The sequence below is a fragment of the Notolepis coatsorum genome (assembly GCF_963971535.1).
Source record: "Notolepis coatsorum genome assembly, chromosome: 3".
Taxonomy (NCBI): Eukaryota; Metazoa; Chordata; class Actinopteri; order Aulopiformes; family Paralepididae; genus Notolepis; species Notolepis coatsorum.
The window spans coordinates 198,244,611-198,270,341 of record NC_140167.1 but is presented as its reverse complement, the minus strand read 5'-3'; the positions used below and the strand labels follow the sequence as shown (position 1 = coordinate 198,270,341).

At 42.3% G+C, this 25,731-nt stretch overlaps 1 protein-coding gene across 1 annotated transcript in view; it reads left to right on the top strand.

Moving 5' to 3' along the window:
- arhgef49 (Rho guanine nucleotide exchange factor 49) overlaps positions 1-25,731 on the top strand; it is a gene marked incomplete at both ends in the record, with an annotated part of 46,113 nt that overhangs the window by 12,032 nt on the left and 8,350 nt on the right.

Genomic DNA, 25,731 nt, shown 5'->3' with positions numbered 1-25,731 from the left:
AACCATGAGAAGTTTCACATGCATCACATTAGATGTACTCTGCAAAACTGTCTCAGAATGTAACTCCTCCACCTCAGACATTGACCCTATACCTACAGCTTTCTTCAAACGGGTATTTAATAGTGTTTCAAGCCCTGTGCTAGATATCATAAACACTTCCCTTAGGACTGGTATTTTCCCGGATGCCTTTAAAACAGCAGTTGTAAAGCCATTACTAAAAAAACCTAACTTGGATAGTAATGAAATGGCAAATTATCGTCCAATATCCAACCTACCATTCATTAGTAAAGTACTTGAAAAGATAGTTTCAGTTCAAATAAATTCCTTTCTTGAAGAAAACAACATCTTAGAAGAATTTCAGTCAGGATTCAGAAAATATCACAGCACTGAAACTGCCCTCACCAAAATAATCAGTGACCTCAGACTAAACTCTGACGAGAATAAGATCTCCATCCTTATCCTGTTGGATCTCAGTGCAGCATTTGATACAATCGATCACGATATTCTAATCGATCGTCTTGAAAACCATGTCGGTTTCTCAGACCATGTGCTGGGCTGGTTTAAAACATACATCAGAGGGAGGAAATTCTATGTTAAACTAGGAGATCACATGTCTGATATATACGACAACAACTATGGAGTTGCACAAGGGAGTTGCTTAGGTCCTTTACTCTTCTCCCTTTACATGTTACCGCTGGGTGATATCATCAGAGAACATAATGTAGATTTCCATAGCTATGCGGATGATACACAACTGTACATATCTGCTGAACCAAATGATACAGCGATTAGCTCCATTACAGACTGCTTACTGTCAATAAATAAATGGATGAGTAAGAACTTCCTGAAACTAAACGAGAACAAAACTGAAATTCTAATTATCGGCTCCAAAACTAAAAAAGAAACATTAATAAAGAACCTGGGGGGACTAACCCCTTGGATCAAATCTGAGGTCACTAGTCTTGGGGTTATCATAGATTCAGAACTGAACTTCAATTCTCATATTAGCAAAGTGACGAAAACATCGTTCTTCCATCTCAGAAATATAGCAAAAGTACGACCATTTATTAATCAGAACGATGCTGAGAAGCTAATTCATGCATTCATATCTAGCCGGTTAGACTACTGTAATGCACTTTTTACAGGTCTCCCTAAGAAAACCACAGAGAGGCTTCAGCTAATCCAAAACTCTGCAGCCCGACTGCTAACTAGAACCAAAAGGAGAGAGCACATTAGTCCAGTCCTAGCCGCTTTACACTGGCTTCCTGTAACATTTAGAATTGACTTTAAGGTCCTTCTCCTTACATACAAAGCTCTAAATGGACAGGGACCTAGCTACATCGCCAACACTCTAATAAATTACACACCAGCAAGAACACTGCGATCATCAGCTGCTGGACTACTAGAGGCTCCCAGAAGCAGTCAAAAGAGGATCGGTAATGCAGCCTTTATCAACTATGCCCCAAAACTATGGAACAAACTACCCCAAAACATCAGGGAAGCCAACTCGCTAGACATCTTTAAAAGACAGCTTAAAACCTATCTCTTTGCTCAGGCATTTCACTGATAGATATCTGCTACCACCTAGTGGCAAGAGGAAACATCAGGGATATCCTGACACAACTTGTATTTATTCTTACCCTGCCTACTCTTTTACACTGCCTATCAAATTCATGTGTCGGTTATTGCACTTTTTACTTCTTACTGATGACTATTTTTAAACTGAATCATTTTAAACTATTCTTATTTATTGCTAGATCCAAATGTGAAACACTGCGGGTTGTGACGCACACACACACAGTCACACACACACAGTCACACACACACACACACACACAATCACACACAAACACACACACACACCGACATACACACATACACACACACACACACACAGACACACACACCGACATACACACACACACACACACACACACACACAGTCACACACAGACACACACACACCGAGTTGTAGTAGCGTTGTAGTTGTAGATCTAGGTTAACTGTGTCCTGGTAGATCTAGGTTAACTGTGTCCTGGGGTAGAGTAGTAGTAGATCTAGGTAAACTGTGTCCTGGAGTGGTAGTTGTAGAGTAGATCTAGGTTAACTGTGTCCTGGAGTAGAGTAGTAGTAGTTGTAGCGTTGTAGTTGTAGATCTAGGTTAACTGTGTCCTGGTAGATCTAGGTTAACTGTGTCCTGGAGTAGTAGTTGTAGAGTAGTAGTAGATCTAGGTTAACTGTGTCCTGGAGTAGTAGTTGTAGAGTAGTAGTAGCTGTAGTAGTAGTAGATTTAGGTTAACTGTGTCCTGGAGTGGTAGTTGTAGAGTAGCGTTGTAGTTGTAGATCTAGGTTAACTGTGTCCTGGAGTAGATCTAGGTTAACTGTGTCCTGGAGTGGTAGTTGTAGAGTAGTAATAGCTGAAGTACAACCACACACACACAACACAATAAACACACATACACACTAAACAACGATGCATACAGGATTATTTATGACTATTTTTAAACTGAATCATTTTATTCTTATTATTTGCTAGATCCAAATGTGAAACACTGTGATTATTTGTTCATGAACTACAGGAGTATTACTGAATAGAGAGCCTATTAGGATGCTAGATCCTAATGTGAAACACTGTGATTTGTCATATCTTGCTATGCTCGCTCATGCCTGTATTTTTTATGTCCGTTCTATTTTATAATTTTTTGACTATTTTTAAACTGAATCATTTTAAACTATTTTTACTATTTGTGTTACTGAAAACTGTAAGCGGAGAGCCTATTGGGATGCTAGATCCTAATGTGAAACACTGTGATTCTACCCGTCTATCTTTTTATGCTCGCTTATGCCTGTATTTTTTACTGTTGTGAAGCACTTTGAACTGCAACCTCTGTATGAAAAGTGCTATACAAATAAAGTTATTATTATTATTATTATTATTACATGTGAGTATTTGAAACTATATGCGAAGCTACACTGTACTATTAGAGTATATGTGAAGCTACACTGTACTATTAGAGTATATGCAGTGTTTCCCCTAGGATTTTTTTCAGGGGGGTGGTAGGCCCCCCCAAACTACTAGTGTTGTCACGGGGCGCGCGTGTCACGGATACGCGGTCAACCGTGTTGTCATAGACGCGCGCAATAATGCGGTTGTTAGTATCGGTGCATTTCTCACACAATTAACAATATTTATTTACAACACATAAATTTACTTATTTACAATTTTACATACAGTAGTGACAACACACATATGAACTATTTACAATACAGGGACAGTGGGTGAACCTTGGACCCTCTAGGGGGGTCTGGGGGCATGCTCCCCCGGAAATTATTTGTTTTTTGTATACTTTAAAGTTAAATGCATCAATCTGGTGCACTTTGAGAGCAAAATAAAGAGGCCAGATTTATGATGAACTTTGTGCTCAAAACACAAAATCTACTAGATTGCAGTGCTTCCCAATGCTCTCCTCGGAGCGCCCCAGTCGTTCAATGTATTTGTTAAATTCCACCACCAGCACACCTGATTCAATTTAACAAGCCCTTTATCAGTTGAATCAGGTGTGCTGGTGGTGGAATTTAACAAATACATGGAACGGCTGGGGTGCCTCGAGGAGAGGTTTGAGAACCACTGGACTAGAGCAGACATTTGAGCCATCAAAGAAATGAAGCAAAAGTGGTTACCTGTGTTGAACTGGTTTATTTTTTAGAAAATATAAAAATATACTGGATTACTATTACGACTACTACCACTGCCAATACTACTGATACATCCCTATTGGCAATGTATCAGTCTAGGTAATTAATGGGAAACACTGAGGGAGGCACATCAACACTCATACCTATTTACAACCAGTGTCAGAGCGAGCGCACTCAAGTTGTTCAGAAATTCTGAGTGCACACTGGACGCTCTGACCGAAGAGTCAGTTTATCAGAGCGGAGCAGATTTTCAGAGTGAATTTATTAACTCACCTTAACTAGGGCCGTAGTTAAAAAAGTTGAAATCCGTAATATTTTTTTCCTGTTTTCGGATATGAGTTTTCCTGTTATATTATCGTATAGCTTACACTCTGCTCTATTGGAACTATCCCTTTATCCAATCTAATAATAATAATAATTATAATATAATAATTATAATAAATTAATATAATATATAATAATTTTCTCCACATGCACACACCCATCCGCCTGGTCACACCCACATCCGCTCCTCTACATAAGCGGGGTCGTGGCCACACCATCAGCTCCTTCCCTATTTTCACCACCGAAAAGTGTCTGTACACACCACTTTAAGTTTAGTGCCGAAATAGTTGTTGGAAAGGAGCTACGTTGACATTGTATCTTTGTTTTTTTCTCTCTCGCAAATTTACGAAAAAACTAAGAGATAATGTCTTCGCCGTCGGAGGGTCTAGACGCTCACAACGTTACCCTCCACCAGCGCTTCACTATTGCAGCGTCCTCCGTGCGTCGTGGGGCGTCTCTGGCTCCGCGGCCGTGGCAGCCAAGTGCGCCTGGGCGGCGCCCGGTGGTGAGTTTGCCTCGCCGAGGAGCCGTTGAGCCTCCATCTCCTGTGAGATGGCTGGGTTCCGGCCCTGGTTCCCCCGCCAGTGGACAGTCGGCCGACAGCACCTGGCACCTTGGATCCTCCCCCCCTCTGTACTTTCATAAAACAGAAAGCATCTGCTGATAGATATACCAGGTCTGTAGTCAGAGGGGACTGTGTAGTCCCAAACAGGAGGTCTGCTTTTAGTCAGACAGCCTTTTCCGTGAGAGCAGCCCACACCTGGAACAGTCTGCCAACACGGCTCAGGGAGTATCAAAGTTACATCTCATTTAAAACTAACTTAAAATCATGGTTGAGAGATGGTCAAGTGTGCGACCATTTTAACTGAGGGGTTGTATTTTAATGTATTTATTTGTATGTATTTTAGGGTATTGTAACCTATACTGATTCCTACTGTGTTTTAATTATTGTACTATGTTTTTTAACTGAGGGGTTGTATTTTAATGTATTTATTTGTATGTATTTTAGTGTATTGTAACCTATACTGATTCCTACTGTGTTTTAATTATTGTACTATGTTTTAATTATTGTTGTGCTCATATCACCTGCCCCAGAGACTACAGTTGAAAATTAGCCAACTTGGCTAAACTGGCATATTTACAGTCAAATGTTCCTTAATATGCACTGTCTCTGTATTTTAAACCAATAAATACAAATACCTCTGGTGGCAGAGGATTTGCATCGCAGACTCTTCGCCTCGGCTCGCTCTCGTCGTAAGGCGGCAAGCAGCGGGGGCGAACGGCCTGGTTTTAGTGTTGTGCTGGAGCCGAGCGAGAGTTCTCTTGCCTCTCCTCCATTTCCGATGGAAACTGAGGATTACATGGAGGGGGCTCTCTTGTTCGAAGCCCCAGTAGAGACGTATCACTCTCCCCCTCGGGGAGTGGCAGGGGGTGCTGCGTCTCCTTGGGGTTCCTTGTACTCCAGGGTTGGGTTACGCACACACACACACACACACACACACTCACGCACACTCCACAGTATTCCAGAAGACACTCCAACTAAGCCCCGCCATGTTACAATCTGTTCCACTTTAAAGGATTAGGGCTGGAAAAGCTCTCATTATGCAACCCCGCGTTGGGCTTGGGAATGTTTTGAGCCTCTCATTACGCAACCCTGCGTTGGGCTTGGGAATGTTTTGGGCCTCTCATTACGCAACCCTGCGTTGGGCTTGGGAATGTTTTGAGCCTCTCATTACGCAACCCTGCGTTGGGCTTGGGAATGTTTTGAGCCTCCACACAACCCCGGACAGGGACCGCTGCCAGCAGCCGGAGAGCTAACGGCGGCAGAAATCGAGAACTACTAGGAATGTCGTATAAAACGTATGACGTGTATCGCGCCAGTTAGGGTACCTTGTGTATACTGCACCTGTGTATACTGTTTACTTTACGTACTCATAGTACATATTTAGATACTAAGTGTTTTATTGCTCATATTTATTGTAAAATATAATATAGGCATACAGACCCTCATCTGCACCTTTGATTACACTGTTTACTTTCTCATATTCTTATATTCAGAGTTAATAATATAGTTTACACTGTTTATTTGTATCTTTATTGTACTTTTATTTATGTATTTCTACTATTACTCTGCCCATACCTATACCTCCCCTCCCCCATGTTGCCATGACACCCAAATGTACCCAAGGGGATCAATAAAGGAATATCTTATCAGAACAGAAGCGGGACAGGAGGTTCACTGTGTCAGTCGATATGTTGCACGTTAATGTTGACCTTATTGGTGTATTGGCCACGTTGGGACAAAGGTTAATGGTTAGGGTTAGGGTTAGGGAACAGGGGGTTCACTGTGTCAGTCGATATGTTGCACGTTAATGTCGACCTTATTGGTGTGTTGGCCACGTTGGGACAAAGGTTAATGGTTAGGGTTAGGGTTAGGGAACAGGGGGTTCACTGTGTCAGTCGATATGTTGCACGTTAATGTCGACCTTATTGGTGTGTTGGCCACGTTGGGACAAAGGTTAAGCCTTCAAAGAGTCGGCTAGAGATCTACTTATTGGAAACGGATGATATCTGTAATCATTACGTCCTTTGACGTGACGGTTAATCAATGCACAGGGACACGCGTGGGACTCTGTCACTCTGCCCTCAGATTAATTTCTTTATTTCTTTATTTCTTTATTTCAGATCCCCATTAGTCACTGCCTCAGCAGCGACTATTCTTCCTGGGGTCTGGATCCAAACATATACAATTAAACAAGAATAATCAATAAAACAACCAATTCATCACTAATGATAGACACGACACTCATCACTGTGTCTTTTATGAGAAGGTTGGTTGGTCCTCTCTGATGGAGAGGTGCAACAAGCGCTGGTTTGTTAATTTTGAAGGCCCTTATTCGTAAGCTACCTCCTTATACTACATCATTATTGGTAAGCTACCTCCTTATACTACATCATTATTGGTAAGCTACCTCCTTATACTACATCATTACTGGTATGCTACCTCCTTATACTACATCATTATTGGTAAGCTACCTCCTTATACTACATCATTATTGGTAAGCTACCTCCTTATACTACATCATTATTGGTAAGCTACCTCCTTATACTACATCATTATTGGTAAGCTACCTCCTTATACTACATCATTACTGGTAAGCTACATCCTTATACTACATCATTATTGGTAAGCTACCTCCTTATACTACATCATTATTGGTAAGCTACCTCCTTATACTACATCATTACTGGTAAGCTACCTCCTTATACTACATCATTATTGGTAAGCTACCTCCTTATACTACATCATTACTGGTAAGCTACCTCCTTATACTACATCATTATTGGTAAGCTACCTCCTTATACTACATCATTATTGGTAAGCTACCTCCTTATACTACATCATTACTGGTAAGCTACCTCCTTATACTACATCATTATTGGTAAGCTACCTCCTTATACTACATCATTATTGGTAAGCTACCTCCTTATACTACATCATTATTGGTAAGCTACCTCCTTATACTACATGATTTGTAAGCTACCTCCTTATACTACATCATTATTGGTAATCTACCTCCTTATACTACATCATTATTGGTAAGCTACCACCTTATACTACATCAGTATTGGTAAGCTACCTCCTTATACTACATCATTATTGGTAAGCTACCTCCTTATACTACATCATTATTGGTAAGCTACCTCCTTATACTACATTATTATTGGTAAGCTACCTCCTTATACTACATCATTATTGGTAAGCTACCTCATTATACTACATCATTATTGGTAAGCTACCTCCTTATACTACATCATTATTGGTAAGCTACCTCATTATACTACATCATTATTGGTAAGCTACCTCCTTATACTACATCATTATTGGTAAGCTACCTCCTTATACTACATCATTATTGGTAAGCTACCTCCTTATACTACATTATTGGTAAGCTACCTCCTTATACTACATCATTATTGGTAAGCTACCTCCTTATACTACATCATTATTGGTAAGCTACCTCCTTATACTACATCATTATTGGTAAGCTACCTCCTTATACTACATCATTATTGGTAAGCTACCTCCTTATACTACATTATTGGTAATCTACCTCCTTATACTACATCATTATTGGTAAGCTACCTCCTTATACTACATTATTGGTAAGCTACCTCCTTATACTACATTATTGGTAAGCTACCTCCTTATACTACATCATTATTGTTAAGCTACCTCCTTATACTACATCATTATTGGTAAGCTACCTCATTATACTACATCATTATTGGTAAGCTACCTCCTTATACTACATCATTATTGGTAAGCTACCTCCTTATACTACATCATTATTGGTAAGCTACCTCCTTATACTACATTATTGGTAAGCTACCTCCTTATACTACATCATTATTGGTAAGCTACCTCCTTATACTACATCATTATTGGTAAGCTACCTCCTTATACTACATCATTATTGGTAAGCTACCTCCTTATACTACATCATTATTGGTAAGCTACCTCCTTATACTACATTATTGGTAAGCTACCTCCTTATACTACATCATTATTGGTAAGCTACCTCCTTATACTACATTATTGGTAAGATACCTCCTTATACTACATTATTGGTAAGCTACCTCCTTATACTACATCATTATTGGTAAGATACCTCCTTATACTACATCATTATTGGTAAGCTACCTCCTTATACTACATCATTATTGGTAAGCTACCTCCTTATACTACATGATTTGTAAGCTACCTCCTTATACTACATCATTATTGGTAATCTACCTCCTTATACTACATCATTATTGGTAAGCTACCACCTTATACTACATCAGTATTGGTAAGCTACCTCCTTATACTACATCATTATTGGTAAGCTACCTCCTTATACTACATCATTATTGGTAAGCTACCTCCTTATACTACATTATTATTGGTAAGCTACCTCCTTATACTACATCATTATTGGTAAGCTACCTCATTATACTACATCATTATTGGTAAGCTACCTCCTTATACTACATCATTATTGGTAAGCTACCTCATTATACTACATCATTATTGGTAAGCTACCTCCTTATACTACATCATTATTGGTAAGCTACCTCCTTATACTACATCATTATTGGTAAGCTACCTCCTTATACTACATTATTGGTAAGCTACCTCCTTATACTACATCATTATTGGTAAGCTACCTCCTTATACTACATCATTATTGGTAAGCTACCTCCTTATACTACATCATTATTGGTAAGCTACCTCCTTATACTACATCATTATTGGTAAGCTACCTCCTTATACTACATTATTGGTAATCTACCTCCTTATACTACATCATTATTGGTAAGCTACCTCCTTATACTACATTATTGGTAAGCTACCTCCTTATACTACATTATTGGTAAGCTACCTCCTTATACTACATCATTATTGTTAAGCTACCTCCTTATACTACATCATTATTGGTAAGCTACCTCATTATACTACATCATTATTGGTAAGCTACCTCCTTATACTACATCATTATTGGTAAGCTACCTCCTTATACTACATCATTATTGGTAAGCTACCTCCTTATACTACATTATTGGTAAGCTACCTCCTTATACTACATCATTATTGGTAAGCTACCTCCTTATACTACATCATTATTGGTAAGCTACCTCCTTATACTACATCATTATTGGTAAGCTACCTCCTTATACTACATCATTATTGGTAAGCTACCTCCTTATACTACATTATTGGTAAGCTACCTCCTTATACTACATCATTATTGGTAAGCTACCTCCTTATACTACATTATTGGTAAGATACCTCCTTATACTACATTATTGGTAAGCTACCTCCTTATACTACATCATTATTGGTAAGATACCTCCTTATACTACATCATTATTGGTAAGCTACCTCCTTATACTACATCATTATTGGTAAGCTACCTCCTTATACTACATCATTATTGGTAAGCTACCTCCTTATACTACATCATTATTGGTAAGCTACCTCCTTATTCTACATCATTATTGGTAAACTACCTCCTTATACTACATCATTATTGGTAAGCTACCTCCTTATACTACATCATTATTGGTAAGCTACCTCCTTATACTACATCATTATTGGTAAGCTACCTCCTTATACTACATCATTATTGGTAAGCTGCCTCCTTATACTACATCATTATTGGTAAGCTACCTCATTATACTACATCATTATTGGTAAGCTACCTCCTTATACTACATCATTATTGGTAAGCTACCTCCTTATACTACATCATTATTGGTAAGCTACCTCCTTATACTACATTATTGGTAAGCTACCTCTTTATACTACATCATTATTGGTAAGCTACCTCCTTATACTACATCATTATTGGTAAGCTACCTCCTTATACTACATCATTATTGGTAAGCTACCTCCTTATACTACATCATTATTGGTAAGCTACCTCCTTATACTACATTATTGGTAAGCTACCTCCTTATACTACATCATTATTGGTAAGCTACCTCCTTATACTACATTATTGGTAAGATACCTCCTTATACTACATTATTGGTAAGCTACCTCCTTATACTACATCATTATTGGTAAGATACCTCCTTATACTACATCATTATTGGTAAGCTACGTCCTTATACTACATCATTATTGGTAAGCTACCTCCTTATACTACATCATTATTGGTAAGCTACCTCCTTATACTACATCATTATTGGTAAGCTACCTCCTTATTCTACATCATTATTGGTAAACTACCTCCTTATACTACATCATTATTGGTAAGCTACCTCCTTATACTACATCATTATTGGTAAGCTACCTCCTTATACTACATCATTATTATTATTATTATTATTATTATTATTATTATTATTATTATTATTATTATCATCGGCATTCAATACCATAGTCCCCTCCATACTCATAGCCAAGCTCAGGGACCTGGGCTTGGGCTATGACCTCTGCCAGTGGGTCTTGGACTTCCTGACTGGCAGACCCCAGGTGGTGAGAGCAGGCAACTGCACCTCCTCATCCATCACCCTCAACATAGGGGCCCCCCAGGGCTGTGTTCTGAGTCCCCTCCTCTACTCCCTGTACACACACGACTGTGTGGCTCAGCGGAGTAGCAATACAATCGTCAAATTTGCTGACGACACAGTGGTGGTGGGCCTGATCTCTGCCAACGACGAGAGGGCCTACCTGGAAGAGGTCAAGGTCCTGGCGGGATGGTGCCAGGAAAACAGCCTCTCCCTGAACGTCAGCAAAACAAAGGAGATGATTGTGGACTTCAGGAGGTCGGGGGTCAAGGACTACAGCCCCCTCAGCATCGACGGGGCACCGGTTGAGAGAGTCAACAGCTTTAAGTACCTCGGAGCCTACATATCCGAGGACTTGACATGGACCACACACATTGACAGTGTTGTGAAGAAGGCACGACAACGCCTCTACTTCCTCAGGCGCCTAAGGAAGTTCCAAGTCAGCCAGAAGATCCTTAAGAACTTCTACTCATGTACAATAGAGAGCATCTTGACCGGCAACATCACCTCCTGGTTTGGGAATAGCACTGCACAAGACCGAAGCAGACTACAAAGAGTGACACGTTCAGCCGAACGCACAATTGGAGGGGGGCTCCCCACCCTCCAGAACATTTACTACAAGTGTTGCAAGGGCAAGGCTAAGAGAATCATTAAAGACTCCAGTCACCCGAACAACTGCCTCTTTGAACTGCTGCGGTCAGGCAAGCGATACCGGAGTCTCAAGGCGAGCACAGAAAGACTCAGAAGAAGCTTCTATCCCCAGGCCATCAGGCTGCTAAACGAACAATGAATGAACACTACACAACAACAACCACCAAACGCACATAGCACACACATCCACACGCACACACTCACTTTAAACAAACACACTGTAGCACCCACTCCACACACTTTATAGCACACACCCACTTTAAACAAACACACTGTAGCACCCACTCCCCACACTTTATATTTATGGATGAAGGATTGCACTACAACTCGTACACCTTACTGTAAATTGTACCTAAAATTGTACCTCATCCCATTTCTGCTTTGCACTAGATAGTACTGTACATTAGTACACTGCATAGTATTGTGTATTGTATATTATATGGTAACTCAGAACATTGTACATATGTCTATACCGAACACTGTGACCTCATTTTCTTCTTCTAAATTCATGCTATATTATGTTATTATGTTATTTGATACTATCTTGTCTAGCACAGTCTCTGGAGCGTAACAGTAAGAAGCATTTTGTATGAAAGTATTCTGTACTTCTGTATGACAACTATTAAAGAACTTGAACTTGAACTTGAACTATTGGTAAGCTACCTCCTTATACTACATCATTATTGGTAAGCATACCTCCTTATACTACATCATTATTGGTAAGCTACCTCCTTATACTACATCATTATTGGTAAGCTACCTCCTTATACTACATCATTATTGGTAAGCTACCTCCTTATACTACATCATTATTGGTAAGCTACCTCATACTACATCATTATTGGTAAGCTACCTCCTTATACTACATCATTATTGGTAAGCTACCACCTTATACTACATCATTATTGGTAAGCTACCTCCTTATACTACATCATTATTGGTAAGCTACCTCCTTAGACTACATCATTATTGGTAAGCTACCTCCTTATACTACATCATTATTGGTAGGCTACCTCCTTATACTGCATCATTATTGGTAAGCTACCTCCTTATACTACATCATTATTGGTAAGCTACCTCCTTATACTACATCATTATTGGTAAACTACCTGCTTATACTACATCATTATTGGTAAGCTACCTCCTTATACTACATCATTATTGGTAAGCTACCTCCTTATACTACATCATTATTGGTAAGCTACCTCCTTATACTACATCATTATTGGTAAGCTACCACCTTAAACTACATCATTATTGGTAAGCTACCTCCTTATACTACATCATTATTGGTAAGCTACCTCCTTATACTACATCATTATTGGTAAGCTACCTCCTTATACTACATCATTATTGGTAAGCTACCTCCTTATACTACATCATTATTGGTAAGCATACCTCCTTATACTACATCATTATTGGTAAGCTACCTCCTTATTCTACATCATTATTGGTAAACTACCTCCTTATACTACATCATTATTGGTAAGCTACCTCCTTATACTACATCATTATTGGTAAGCTACCTCCTTATACTACATCATTATTGGTAAGCTACCTCCTTATACTACATCATTATTGGTAAGCATACCTCCTTATACTACATCATTATTGGTAAGCTACCTCCTTATACTACGTCATTATTGGTAAGCTACCTCCTTATACTACATCATTATTGGTAAGCTACCTCCTCATACTACATCATTATTGGTAAGCTACCTCCTCATACTACATCATTATTGGTAAGCTACCTCCTTATACTACATCATTATTGGTAAGCTACCACCTTATACTACATCATTATTGGTAAGCTACCTCCTGATACTACATCTTTATTGGTAAGCTACCTCCTTATACTACATCATTATTGGTAAACTACCTCCTTATACTACATCATTATTGGTAAGCTACCTCCTTATACTACATCATTATTGGTAAGCTACCTCCTTATACTACATCATTATTGGTAAGCTACCTCCTTATACTACATCATTATTGGTAAGCTACCTCCTTATACTACATCATTATTGGTAAGCTACCTCCTTATACTACATCATTATTAGTAAGCTACCTCCTTATACTACATCATTATTGGTAAGCTACCTCCTTATACTACATCATTACTGGTAAGCTACCTCCTTATACTACATCATTATTGGTAAGCTACCTCCTCATACTACATCATTATTGGTAAGCTACCTCCTTATACTACATCATTATTGGTAAGATACCTCCTTATACTACATCATTATTGGTAAGCTACCTCCTTATACTACATCATTATTGGTAAACTACCTCCTTATACTACATCATTATTGGTAAGCTACCTCCTTATACTACATCATTATTGGTAAGCTACCTCCTTATTCTACATCATTATTGGTAAACTACCTCCTTATACTACATCATTATTGGTAAGCTACCTCCTTATACTACATCATTATTGGTAAGCTACCTCCTTATACTAGATAATTATTGGTAAGCTACCTCCTTATACTACATCATTATTGGTAAGCATACCTCCTTATACTACATCATTATTGGTAAGCTACCTCCTTATACTACATCATTATTGGTAAGCTACCTCCTTATACTACATCATTATTGGTAAGCTACCTCCTTATACTACATCATTATTGGTAAGCTACCTCATACTACATCATTATTGGTAAGCTACCTCCTTATACTACATCATTATTGGTAAGCTACCTCCTTATACTACATCATTACTGGTAAGCTACCTCCTTATACTACATCATTATTGGTAAGCTACCTCCTCATACTACATCATTATTGGTAAGCTACCTCCTTATACTACATCAATATTGGTAAGCTACCTCCTTATACTACATCATTATTGGTAAGCTACCTCCTCATACTACATCATTATTGGTAAGCTACCACCTTATACTACATCATTATTGGTAAGCTACCTCCTTATACTACATCATTATCGGTAAGCTACCTCCTTAGACTACATCATTATTGGTAAGCTACCTCCTTATACTACATCATTATTGGTAAGCTACCTCCTTATACTACATCATTATTGATAAGCTACCTCCTTATACTACATCATTATTGGTATGGACTAGGTGTGGACGGTATGGTCTAAAATTTATATCACGGTATAATTTGAAGCATAGACGGTAACGGTATATATCACGGTATCAGTGTTTCCGTTAGAATAATTTTTTTTGCCTGATAGGCAGGCTATATAAAGAATGACATCCTCAAGGCATGTAGATTTATAATATTTTAACTTAAAACTAGGCTACTTTTGCGTATAAAGTCATTATATTCCAAATAAAATAAGTCCTGAGTCGAGACTCCGTGCTGCTCCCATTGCAAACAGCGGGGCTGGATTTTGCTAGAAGCATATGTAGCTGCAGAGCCGCAGAGCCAGTGGCTCTTTCAGGTCGTTCAGCCGTTTGGTGGGGGGGCGCTGTTGAGCGGGCCTGTGACCAGACCTGAAAGAGCCACTGGCTCTGCGGCTCTGCAGCTGCATGCTATTTCGCAAATCCACTGCTGCAGCCGTCCTCCCGTCGTTATCATAACACTAGTACACACATATCATAATGTTTACAGCAAACTGTAGTTGATCACCAGGTATGTTTTATTAACGTAGAATAATTCATATAAGAAAAACGATAGGTAAGATCTCTTACCTTTCTCCACTGGTTAAAAATGCCAGGAACTGAAATTGAAACTTGCTGTGCGCCGCGGTGATATGTGTTTATTATGAAATGACAATTGCGTGTTGACACGCCCAATGCGCCCACTGCGCGAAGCCTCCTAAATAACTTTTTCCAGTTTGCACATATCTATTATCTATGACTAATTCGATCTATTTTTAGGGGCAAATGCGATTGAAATAGTCGCGCTGTGGTTACATGACGTCATTGCTATTTTAGAGCTGCCCTACCGGTTACACGGTATAGTCAAAATCCATACCATAGAGCAAATTCATACCGTTTATACCGTATACCGTTTATACCGTCCACCCCTAGTATGGACTTTTGGAACCTATGGAACTTGTTCTAGTGACTGGCTGGTCCTTAAAGGGGAACTATCTTATAAATGACCTTTTCCAGTGTTTAGGGTTATTTTCTAGCTATGTGGACTTATAGTAATAGGATCTATGTCTCTAATTCTCGATTTGGCGCATTCTTCCAATTCTCCCCTCACAATAATGTCCCTCCCTCAAGTGAGTCATCTGAAAATTAGCCTATATGGGACGTCATATGGTGCGTAAGCGTATTTGCATAATAACACCCGCCCCCTCTAGCTGCCCGCCGAGCGAGAGAAGCAGAGAACTGTAAACGCTCTGCGTGTCTTCCTCTCCCTCTCGAGGAAGTCCACCACCGTGCTGCGCTACAGCTCATGCTCCCGAACCGAGAGAGAACTGTAAACGCTCTGCGTGTCTCCCTCTCGAGGAAGTCCACCACCGTGCTGCGCTACAGCCCATGCTCCCGAACCGAGAGAGGGAGAACTGTAAACGCTCTGCGTGTCTCCCTCTCCCTCTCGAGGAAGTCCACCACCGTGCTGCGCTACAGCCCATGCTCCCGAACCGAGAGAGAGAGAACTGTAACACTCTGCGTGTCCTCCCGGCTCCCTCTCCCGGGAGGACACGCAGAGTGTTTACACTTTTCTTTTTTCTCTCTCTCTCTCTCTCTCTCTCTCTCTCTCTCTCTCTCTTCCCGGCTCCCTCTCCCGGGAGGACACGCAGAGTGTTTACACTTTTTTTCTCTCTCTCTCTCTCTCTCTCTCTCTCTCTCTCTCTCTCTCTCTCTCTCTCTCTCTCTCTCTCTCTCTCTCTCTCTCTCTCTCTCTCTCTCTCTCTCTCTCTCTCTCTCTCTCGACTGACTGTCACTCAAAGTGCTTATGGGCGGAGCCAGGCCATAACAGCCTGATTTCTTGTGGCTGAAAAATGATGGGTTTGAGTACTTGATTAGAAATATAAACCAATGCATTTTTTTTTTAAACGTACAGATGTCTTCAATAGACTGACAGGAATTGTTTAAAGTTGCCCAAATAGTGCTAGGAATAGTAAAATAGTTCCCCTTTAACATGTTAAGCTGTAGCCCTATTTTCAGAAATTCCGCCTAAAGGTACATGCCCAAATAAATGGAAGATTGCTCCACTTCTACAAGGTCAATTTGCATGTTCTTGGTATCTCGGAACATCTAGGGACCTGGGGGAATGTATTCCCTGTGTCAGAAATATTGTGTCTGTTACTAGGCTTGAGTAAATTGTGATGAAACAAAGGAGAATATAAATTATGATATTTTGTGTGCATCTTTGCCGGTGAATAACACCATGAAAACATTGAGGTTCTTTTGATTACACTCACTGAGCTCATTCAGCACCGTCTTGAGATCAAGTGTACAAAAGGTCTAAGCAAATGAATAAAGTGAAGATGATTAAACAGAAGGATTTGTAGATACAGTAATAAATTATAATCCATTTTAATTATGAATTCATATTTGAACTTGACCTTGACCTTATTATGGCCAAATCATACATCTATGGATAGGGAAAAGGCTCCTCTTTCCAATGGCATTTAGTAATTTCCTCACGTTTTATGATAAAATAGATATAATTAGCATTTTTCTTATTTTCTGTCAATCTTAAAAACAACGGTAAAAATTTAAATATACACTTTGACTGCTGTTTTGATAGGGTTAAGGTCTTTACTCTTGGCTACATTTGAAAAAGAAACACAACCTCTTAACATCCAAGCCAAGGGTCCACATGTGGGCCCACATGTGGGCCCTCTTGAGGACGATTTGCGACGCACCACTTTGCCGACCTCTAGCGGGTGTGCATTTCTTTTAATACAATATATAGCCCTATTTGTTGCCTGTCGATTGCTGTTTCAGGCGACAAAATCCGTTCAGCGGTTCTCGAGTTACATGCCGGTATGTGAGGCAAAGTACACAACACGTACATGACTCCCAGGGCTCTAGCTCCGTCAATCATTTGGTGAGCTCTAAAGATTTTGGACAGGGTTGTAGCCAATGAGTGTGGCTTTCCAATGATACCCCACGTGGGGATCTAATATGGTGTGGCAATAAGAAAGTAGCAAGCCAGAGACGTAGTTCGAGTTGAGGTACTTTACTTATCACTGCACATAGTATTCACAATAACAACACTTAACCCGGAACCGGAAGTGTTATTTAACCTTTCCCCTAACCAGTAAAACCTTAAAGGCACAAACCCACCTTGGTGAATGTCTCTTAATATAGGTCACCACACAGGCCCCCCCAGAATTCACCAAAACAAAACTGCAACTAATTAATAGCCAGTGATCAGTCCATCAGTGAACAGATCACAGCATGAAATAATCAACGTGGAGGGGGACGGATAAAGCGGCCGAACCGACTGCGCTTAACAAGAGGGGGATTAAGGGAGAGAAGTGAGACCGTGAACTGGCTCGTCCTTGTCCAAGTGAGCAGGCTTAAGACGGTCTATAGTGACCCGCTCTGGCCTGCCCCCAATGTCCATCACAACGTTTTTAGTGCCTGCCTCCAGGACACAGAAAGGCCCGTCATAAGGGAGCTGCAGCGGGGTCTGATGGCTGTCGTGCCGGATGAACACATATTTGGCCAATGGCAGGTCCCTGGGGACGTAGGACTGGGGAAGGCAGTGGCGGGATGTTGGAATGGGAATAAGGGCATCGGCAACACCCCGGGACACTGTTCGATGGGAGGCGACCGACTAGGAAGCTGTGGCCTCCGGAGGAAACTCCCCAGGGACCCGCGGTGGCTGGCCGTACACCAGCTCGGCGGACGAGGCCTGGAGGTCCTCTTTGGGGGCAGAACGAAGACCAAGCAAGACCCACGGGAGGCGGTCAACCCAGTCGCCATCCGTAAGGGCAGCCCGAAGAGCGGCCTTCATGTCCCTATGGAACCGCTTGCAAAGTCTGTTGCCCTGCGGGTTGTACGCCGTAGTGCGGTGGATCTTCACCCCCAGGTGCTCCGCAACCGCAGTCCAGAGCTCCGAAGTGAACTGGGGGCCCCTCTCGCTTGCAAAAACGGGCCACCCAGCAGCCGATGAACGCCCGGGCCACCTCCGCTGCCGTAGTGGAGACAGTGGAACAGCATCCGGCAACCTGGTGGTCCTGTCCACCATGTTGAGGAGGTGAGTATATCCGTGGGAGGGGGGCAGGGGGCCCACCAGGTCCACATTCACGTGGTCGAACCGCCTCTCTGGCACTATAAACGGTGCCAAAGGGGCTTTGGTATGGCGGTGCACCTTGGCACGCTGGCACGCCACACATGAACTAGCCCAGGTCCTAACATCCTTCCGGAGGCCACGCCACACAAACTTGACCCCCACCAGCTTAGTCGAGGCCTTCACACCTGGGTGGGAAAGGCTGTGGATCATGTTAAAAACCCGGCGCCGCCAGGCCGTAGGCACCATAGGGCACGATTGGCCAGTGGAGATGTCGCAGAGGAGAGTGGCGTTAGCTGTGTCGAACACCACATCCTCCAGCTGCAGTGCAGTAGGGCCCGTCCGGTAGGCCTGGATGTCTGAGTCTGTGGCTTGGTCTGCCGCCATGGCAGCATAATCGAGTCCCAAGTGGATGGACCCGACGACCGCCCGAGAGAGGCAGTCGGCGACCAAGTTGTCCTTGCCCGCCATGTGCTGAATGTCCGTGGTTAACTCGGAGATCGCCGAGAGCTGCCGCTGCTGACGTCCCGACCACGGCTCCGAGGTCTTGGCCATGGAGAACGTTAGCGGCTTGTGGTCCACAAAGGCAGTGAACTGGCGGCCTTCCAACAGGAATCTAAAGTGCCTAGTGGCGAGGAACAGACCCAGCAGTTCCCTGTCGAAAGTACTGTAGTTACGCTCGTTGTCGCGGAGCTGTTTGCTAAAAAAGACCAGTGGCTGCCAGGCACCACCCACCCACTGCTCGCACACCGCCCCCACTGCATAGTCAGAGGCGTCTGTCGTGAGGGTGACCGGGGCAGTGGGAGAGGGGTGCGCCAGCAGAGCAGCGCTGGCTAGCGCGGTCTTGGCAGCCCCAAAGGCGCTGTCCATCCCGAGGACCAATCTAACTCGTCCTTGGGCACTTTGCCCCGCAGGGCCTCGTACAAGGGGTGCATGAGGCGGGCAGCATGGGGAAGGAACCGGTTGTAAAAGTTCACCATGCCCAGGAACTCCTGTAGAGACCGTACGGTGCGGGGACGAGGAAAACTGGCAACGGCCTCCACCCTGGCGGGGAGTGGGGTGGCTCCCTGTGGAGCGATGTGGTGTCCGAGGAAGGTAATGGAGGACTGCCCGAACTGGCACTTGGTCAGGTTGACGATGAGGCCGTGTTTACTGAGCCACTCAAACAGCTGCTGGAGGTGTGTCATGTGCTCCTCTATGGACGTACTGGCTACAAGAATGTCATCCAAGTACACAAACAAAAACGGCATGTCCTGGAGCACAGAGTCCATCAGGCGCTGAAACGTCTGCGCCGCCCCCATGAGCCCGAAAGGCATTCTTAGGAATTCAAAAAGTCGCACAATGCCAAGTCTCTCCATGGTGGAAAACTCCCCCCTGGCGATTGCCAGCTTGGCTGAGTCGAGGTGCCGGGCCCGGGCATAGACTGGGGGGCCTTCGGTGGTAATATGGTGTTCCACCCCGTGTTTGGCCACTGCAGATGAGAACGTGGGTGTGGTGAGGTCAGGGAACCCGGCGAGCAGGCGTTCATACGGGTCCCCGGTGGCAAGTGTGTTCAACATGCAGAGAGCTCCGCCCCCCCCCAACCGCCCCAAGTGTGCAGGGGTATGAGAAAAAAGAGAGGGCATCGATCAAGCGACAGTTTTTAATAGGGATGTCCCGATCCGATCACGTGATCAGGATCGGGGCCGATCACGTGATTTTCCGAAGATCGGGATAAAAAAAATAAAATAAAAATCTGGATTTATCTTTTTTTTCTTTGATCGGATCGGGAAAGATCGGTATCGGTAGATACTCAAAATCACATGATCGGGAACGGATCGGGAGCAAAAAAACATAATCGGGACATCCCTAGTTTTTAACATCTACCAGCAGGCTGAAGGCACAGAGGAAGTCTGCTCCCAGGAGCGGCGTGGACACCGCAGCCATAACAAAACCCCAGCCGAAACGGCGCCCCCCAAAACACACCTCCACATACCTGGTGCCGTAAGTACGTATGGGAGTACCGTTCGCTGCGTCCATCTGGGGCCCGTGTCGCCGGCCATGGTGTCCATGCCCTGTGCCGGCAGGATGCTGCGTTGCGCACCCGAGTCCACCAGCAGCCGCCGGCCAGACAAGGAGTCAGTGATGAACAACAGCTTGCAGTCATGGCCGGCACCCACAGCCACGAATGAGTGCCGGCCCTGGCGTTTCCCTGCCCCTTGAAACTGCATGGCTTGCGACACTGCTTGGCCCTGTCCCCAAACCTGGCATGGTAATAGCAGAGCCCGTCGTCGGGCTGTCACCGCAGCCGCGGTGTCTGTATAGGCCTCCAGTGGTGGGGCCGAGGTGCCCTGGTACAAACTGCTGCCTGTTGGCCAGGAAAACCCTGTCTGCTTCTGCAGCCAGGCCGCGATAGTCCTTGGTGGAGGAGAGGAGGGAACTGGCCAGTGCTGTGCGCACAGGCACTGGAAGCTGTCGCAGGAAAATGTGTGTAAACAGAAAGGAGGTATCAGCTGATCCCAGCACAGCCAGCATCTTCTCCATCAACTCTGATGGTTTGCCGACGCCGAGGCCGTTGAGGGACAGCAGGCGGTCCGCTTTCTCAAGTTCTGACAGTTCATAAAGTTTCAAAAGGAATGTCTTTAGCGCATCGTACTTGTCGGCTGCTGGTGGATCCTCCAACAGCATCATCGCCCGTGCCGTCGTTGAAGCATCCAACGCCGCCACCACATGAAAGTATTTAGTTACGTCTTGCGTTATTCCTCTCAGCTGGAATTGGGCTTCGATGTGTTGAAACCACGGCCGGGGATTATGCTGCCAAAAGTCGGGCAACTTGACGGTTGCAGCGTAAATGTTCGCTTGTAGCATATTAGCTTCGTTAGCATTCGGTGCGGGTGCTTGCGGTTGCGCAACGCCGTTGCCTTGAGACATAGCGTTAATGTTGTTAACGTAAAAAAAAATCTTCTCAGGGTCACCAATGTGGCGATAAGAAAGTAGCAAGCCAGAGACGTAGTTCGAGTTGAGGTACTTTACTTATCACTGCACATATCATTCACAATAACAACATTTAACCCGGAACCGGAAGTGGTATTTAACCTTTCCCCTAACCAGTAAAACCCTCGCTCTTAAGTTTCAAGTTTCTCATTTTTTTATTTTTTATTTTTTTTATTATTATTGCAAAACAAAAATTATTAAAAGTCAGTACTCAACACATAATGCATAATGAAACTAACAGTCAAGGTGGTTAAAATTACATGCAAGTACAGAAACAAGACAAAAAAAAAAGTCTATAATAATATTTTAACCGTATACAGTGTATATCCAGCGAAATTAACAATTATACAAATGCTTATATAGGACATACCCCTAATACCTATTTTCTAAAACCCTACACACATATGCTCCAGCTCGAACCCCCCCCCTCCCGGACCCCTCCTTGGATAGTACCTCCATTATCCCTCACTCCTAACCAGACACTACCATTATAAGCTAGCTTTTATTCTCTCCACCACTTCTACCCACATTGACATTTTGGATTCGTTGAGACCCAGAATTCTTGCTGTAGATATTTCTTGATATATCACATCGAGATATGTAAGAGACCAAACTTTCCGGCAAATTTTTTCCGGTTGAAACCAGCGTGATGCGATCAGTTTTTTAGCTACTGTGATACCCGATAAGACCAATCTCTTTAGCTGTGGATTTACTGCAAACTCAAAAACATAATTTAAAAGCAATACAGAGGGGTGTACTGGTATATTCCAAGATACGAGTTTTGATAATTGATGGGTCACATCTTTCCAGAATGCCTTAACTGGTGGGCAGTCCCAATACGTGTGCATAAATGTCCCTTCGTCTCCATTTGTACATTGGGAGCATTTTGAGTCCTGTTTCAGGCCCATTCTGTTCAGTCTTATAGGAGTCAAGTATGTCCTGTGAATATAGTTAAGATTGATTTGTTGATGGTCCGGGTTCCTTAATTGATAATAAAAACCTGATACAAAACCTCCCAATGTTTCTCTTTCATAGAAAAATTTGTGGTATCTGTGGTGTTCAACTGGTATGTGTAATGGAACACTGTGAGACTTCAAACATAGGCGTAACTGTATGTAAAAAAGCCATGTGGACTCGGTGAGGTTAAACTTTGTGCATATTTCTCCATAACTACAGAAGCCCTGGTTATTGAAAATATCCCCTAATGAGTGTATGCCTTGCTCTTCCCATATAGGGAATCTTATAGGACGTTTTCCCATTAAGAGTGCATTGTTATTGAATATGGGAGTGTGATTATGCCATTTTTGAGGGTTAGGATATTTTTTTTGTGTTTCCCGCCATGTTCGGATTGCATGGGTAATTATGGGGCCAAATTTCCGCTCACAGTGCTTGATTGGAAGTTTAGTGTGTGCTATGTCCTTCAGTCTCTGTGGGGCTACTATGTTTTCTTCCAATTATCTCCAAGATACCAAAGCCTGGGGATCAAACCATATTGTCAATGGTCTTAATGTGAAAGCCTTAAAATATTGTAAAAAATCTGGAACTGCCATGCCACCGTCTGCTTTATTTCTCTGTGCGGTGGATCTTTTTATGCGAGGTGGTTTGTTATTCCAAATAAATTTGTATGTGGAGGAGTGTAATCTTTTCCAGTAGCCCTCTGGAGGGTGTAACGGTAGCATTGAGCTGATGAAGTTGATTCTTGGTAATACATCCATCTTAACTATTGATACCCTTGCCTGTACTGAGTTTTTAAGTTTTGCCCACCTGTCCAGGTCGTCTTTGATTTTGTTCTGTATTTTTGTGTAATTGTGCTTCACCGTTTGTCTTATGGTGGGAAATATTTCCACACCCAAGCATCTAAAATGTTTTACCATGGGTATCGCACCTGGGAGGGTTGTGTCTTTTTTTGCATGGATGTTAAGTGGAAGGAAAGCCGACTTCGGCCAATTTATTTTAAATCCCGATAAATCACCAAAGTTCTCTATCAACTTGAGTAGATGAGGCAATGTGGTGTTGGGGCTTTGCATGAACAATATTACGTCGTCCGCATATAAACTAATTTTATGTTGTGTGACCTTGATTACGATTGGTTCTATGTATTGGGATTGTCTTATATATTGTGCTAAAGGCTCTAATGATAGATCGAATAGTCCGGGACTAAGAGGGCAACCCTGTCTGGCTGAGCGTGATACCGGAAAGATTTCGGAGATGAATGTGCCTGTTGTAATCATGGCCGATGGGTCCTTGTATAATACTTTAATCATATCAATGAATCCTTTTCCTAACCCCATCCTTTCTAATACTGCCCATAGAAACGACCATTCCAGCCTGTCAAATGCTTTCATAGCATCCAGGGATAGCATCGCCTTAGGTGTGGTGTCCTCTTTGTCTGCATCTAGTACGTGCAGTATTCGTCTTATGTTATCATTGATCAGGCGACCTCTTATGAAGCCAGTTTGGTCCGGATGAACTAAAGACGTCATATGCTTTTGCAATCTGATGGCTAATACCTTAGAGTACAAGTTTCTTTAATAGTTGTCAGAAAGAAGTACAGAATACTTTTATACAAAATGCTTCTTACTGTTACGCTCCAGAGACTGTGCAAGACAAGATAAGTATGAAATAAAATAACATAGTATAGCATGTAAATTAGAAGTAAAGAAATGAGGTCACAGTGTTCAGTATAGACATATGTACAATGTTCGATGCAGAATAGACGTAACTGAGTTACCATATAATATACAATATACTATGCAGTGTACTAATATACAATACTATATAGTGCAAGGCAGAAATGGGATGAGGTGCAATTTAGGTATAATTTACAGTAGGTGTACGAGTTGTAGTGCAAATCCTTTATCAATAAATATAAAGTGTGTTTGTGTGATCTAAAGTGGAGAGTGGGTGCTGCAGTGTGTTGTTTGTTTAAGTGAGTGTGTGGGTGTGTGCTGTGTGCATTTGATGGTTGTTGCATAGTGTTTATTGTTCGTTTAGCAGCCTGATGGCTTGGGGATAGAAGCTTAAAGGCACAAGCCCACCTTGGTGAATGTCTCTTAATATAGGTCACCACAATGGTCTGTATTGATCGATTTATGATTAAAAAAAAGCCTTATAAGGGGACCCTACAGCTTAACAGGTAAGGTCCCCAGAGTTTGCTCTGAACAGGGAACATCTGTATTTTGCTCTAATGCCCCTCTAGCTCATGGAATGAACAACCAACAGTCCTTAACCTCTTCCACCCGTGCGGCCCGGGGCCGGACCGCAAATTACATCACGTCATAAATCAAGCTCTCCAGACTGTCTGACATAATTATCGTTTTTTTTTCAAATGTATTCAAGAATAAACATCATAACCATGTCACAACAGCAGTTATAATGTATATTTTCATAAATACGTTTGTTTACCAATAGGTTAAAGTGTTATTAGTGAGGTTTTAGTTTAAAAAAATGTGTTGTTGTCATCACGGAAATCGGCCATTTTTTATTACCGGCCGTCTGTGAATGTAGTCACTTTGAGTCATTTTGAGAAGAGGACATCCAGAGCTTTCAATGAGCGTTGGAATTTTTCAAAACTACACTTCCCAAAGGCTTCTAGTTTTCTGCAAGCAAATGACTTCCTGATTATAATTTTGTATTTGTCTTATTACTCTGGATTATATACCACAGAACTGAATGTTATTGGCAAATATTGGAGCGCAGTTAGTTTGTCTCCCCTATTTTGAGCATTTAGCAACCATCCGATTTGAAATCAGTTTCAAAATGGCGGAGCTCTTGCAAGAATAAAAACCTGCTGGACATACAGTAGATTTCATTCTGTTGCACGCCTGGTGATACTAAATCCAAATTGAACTC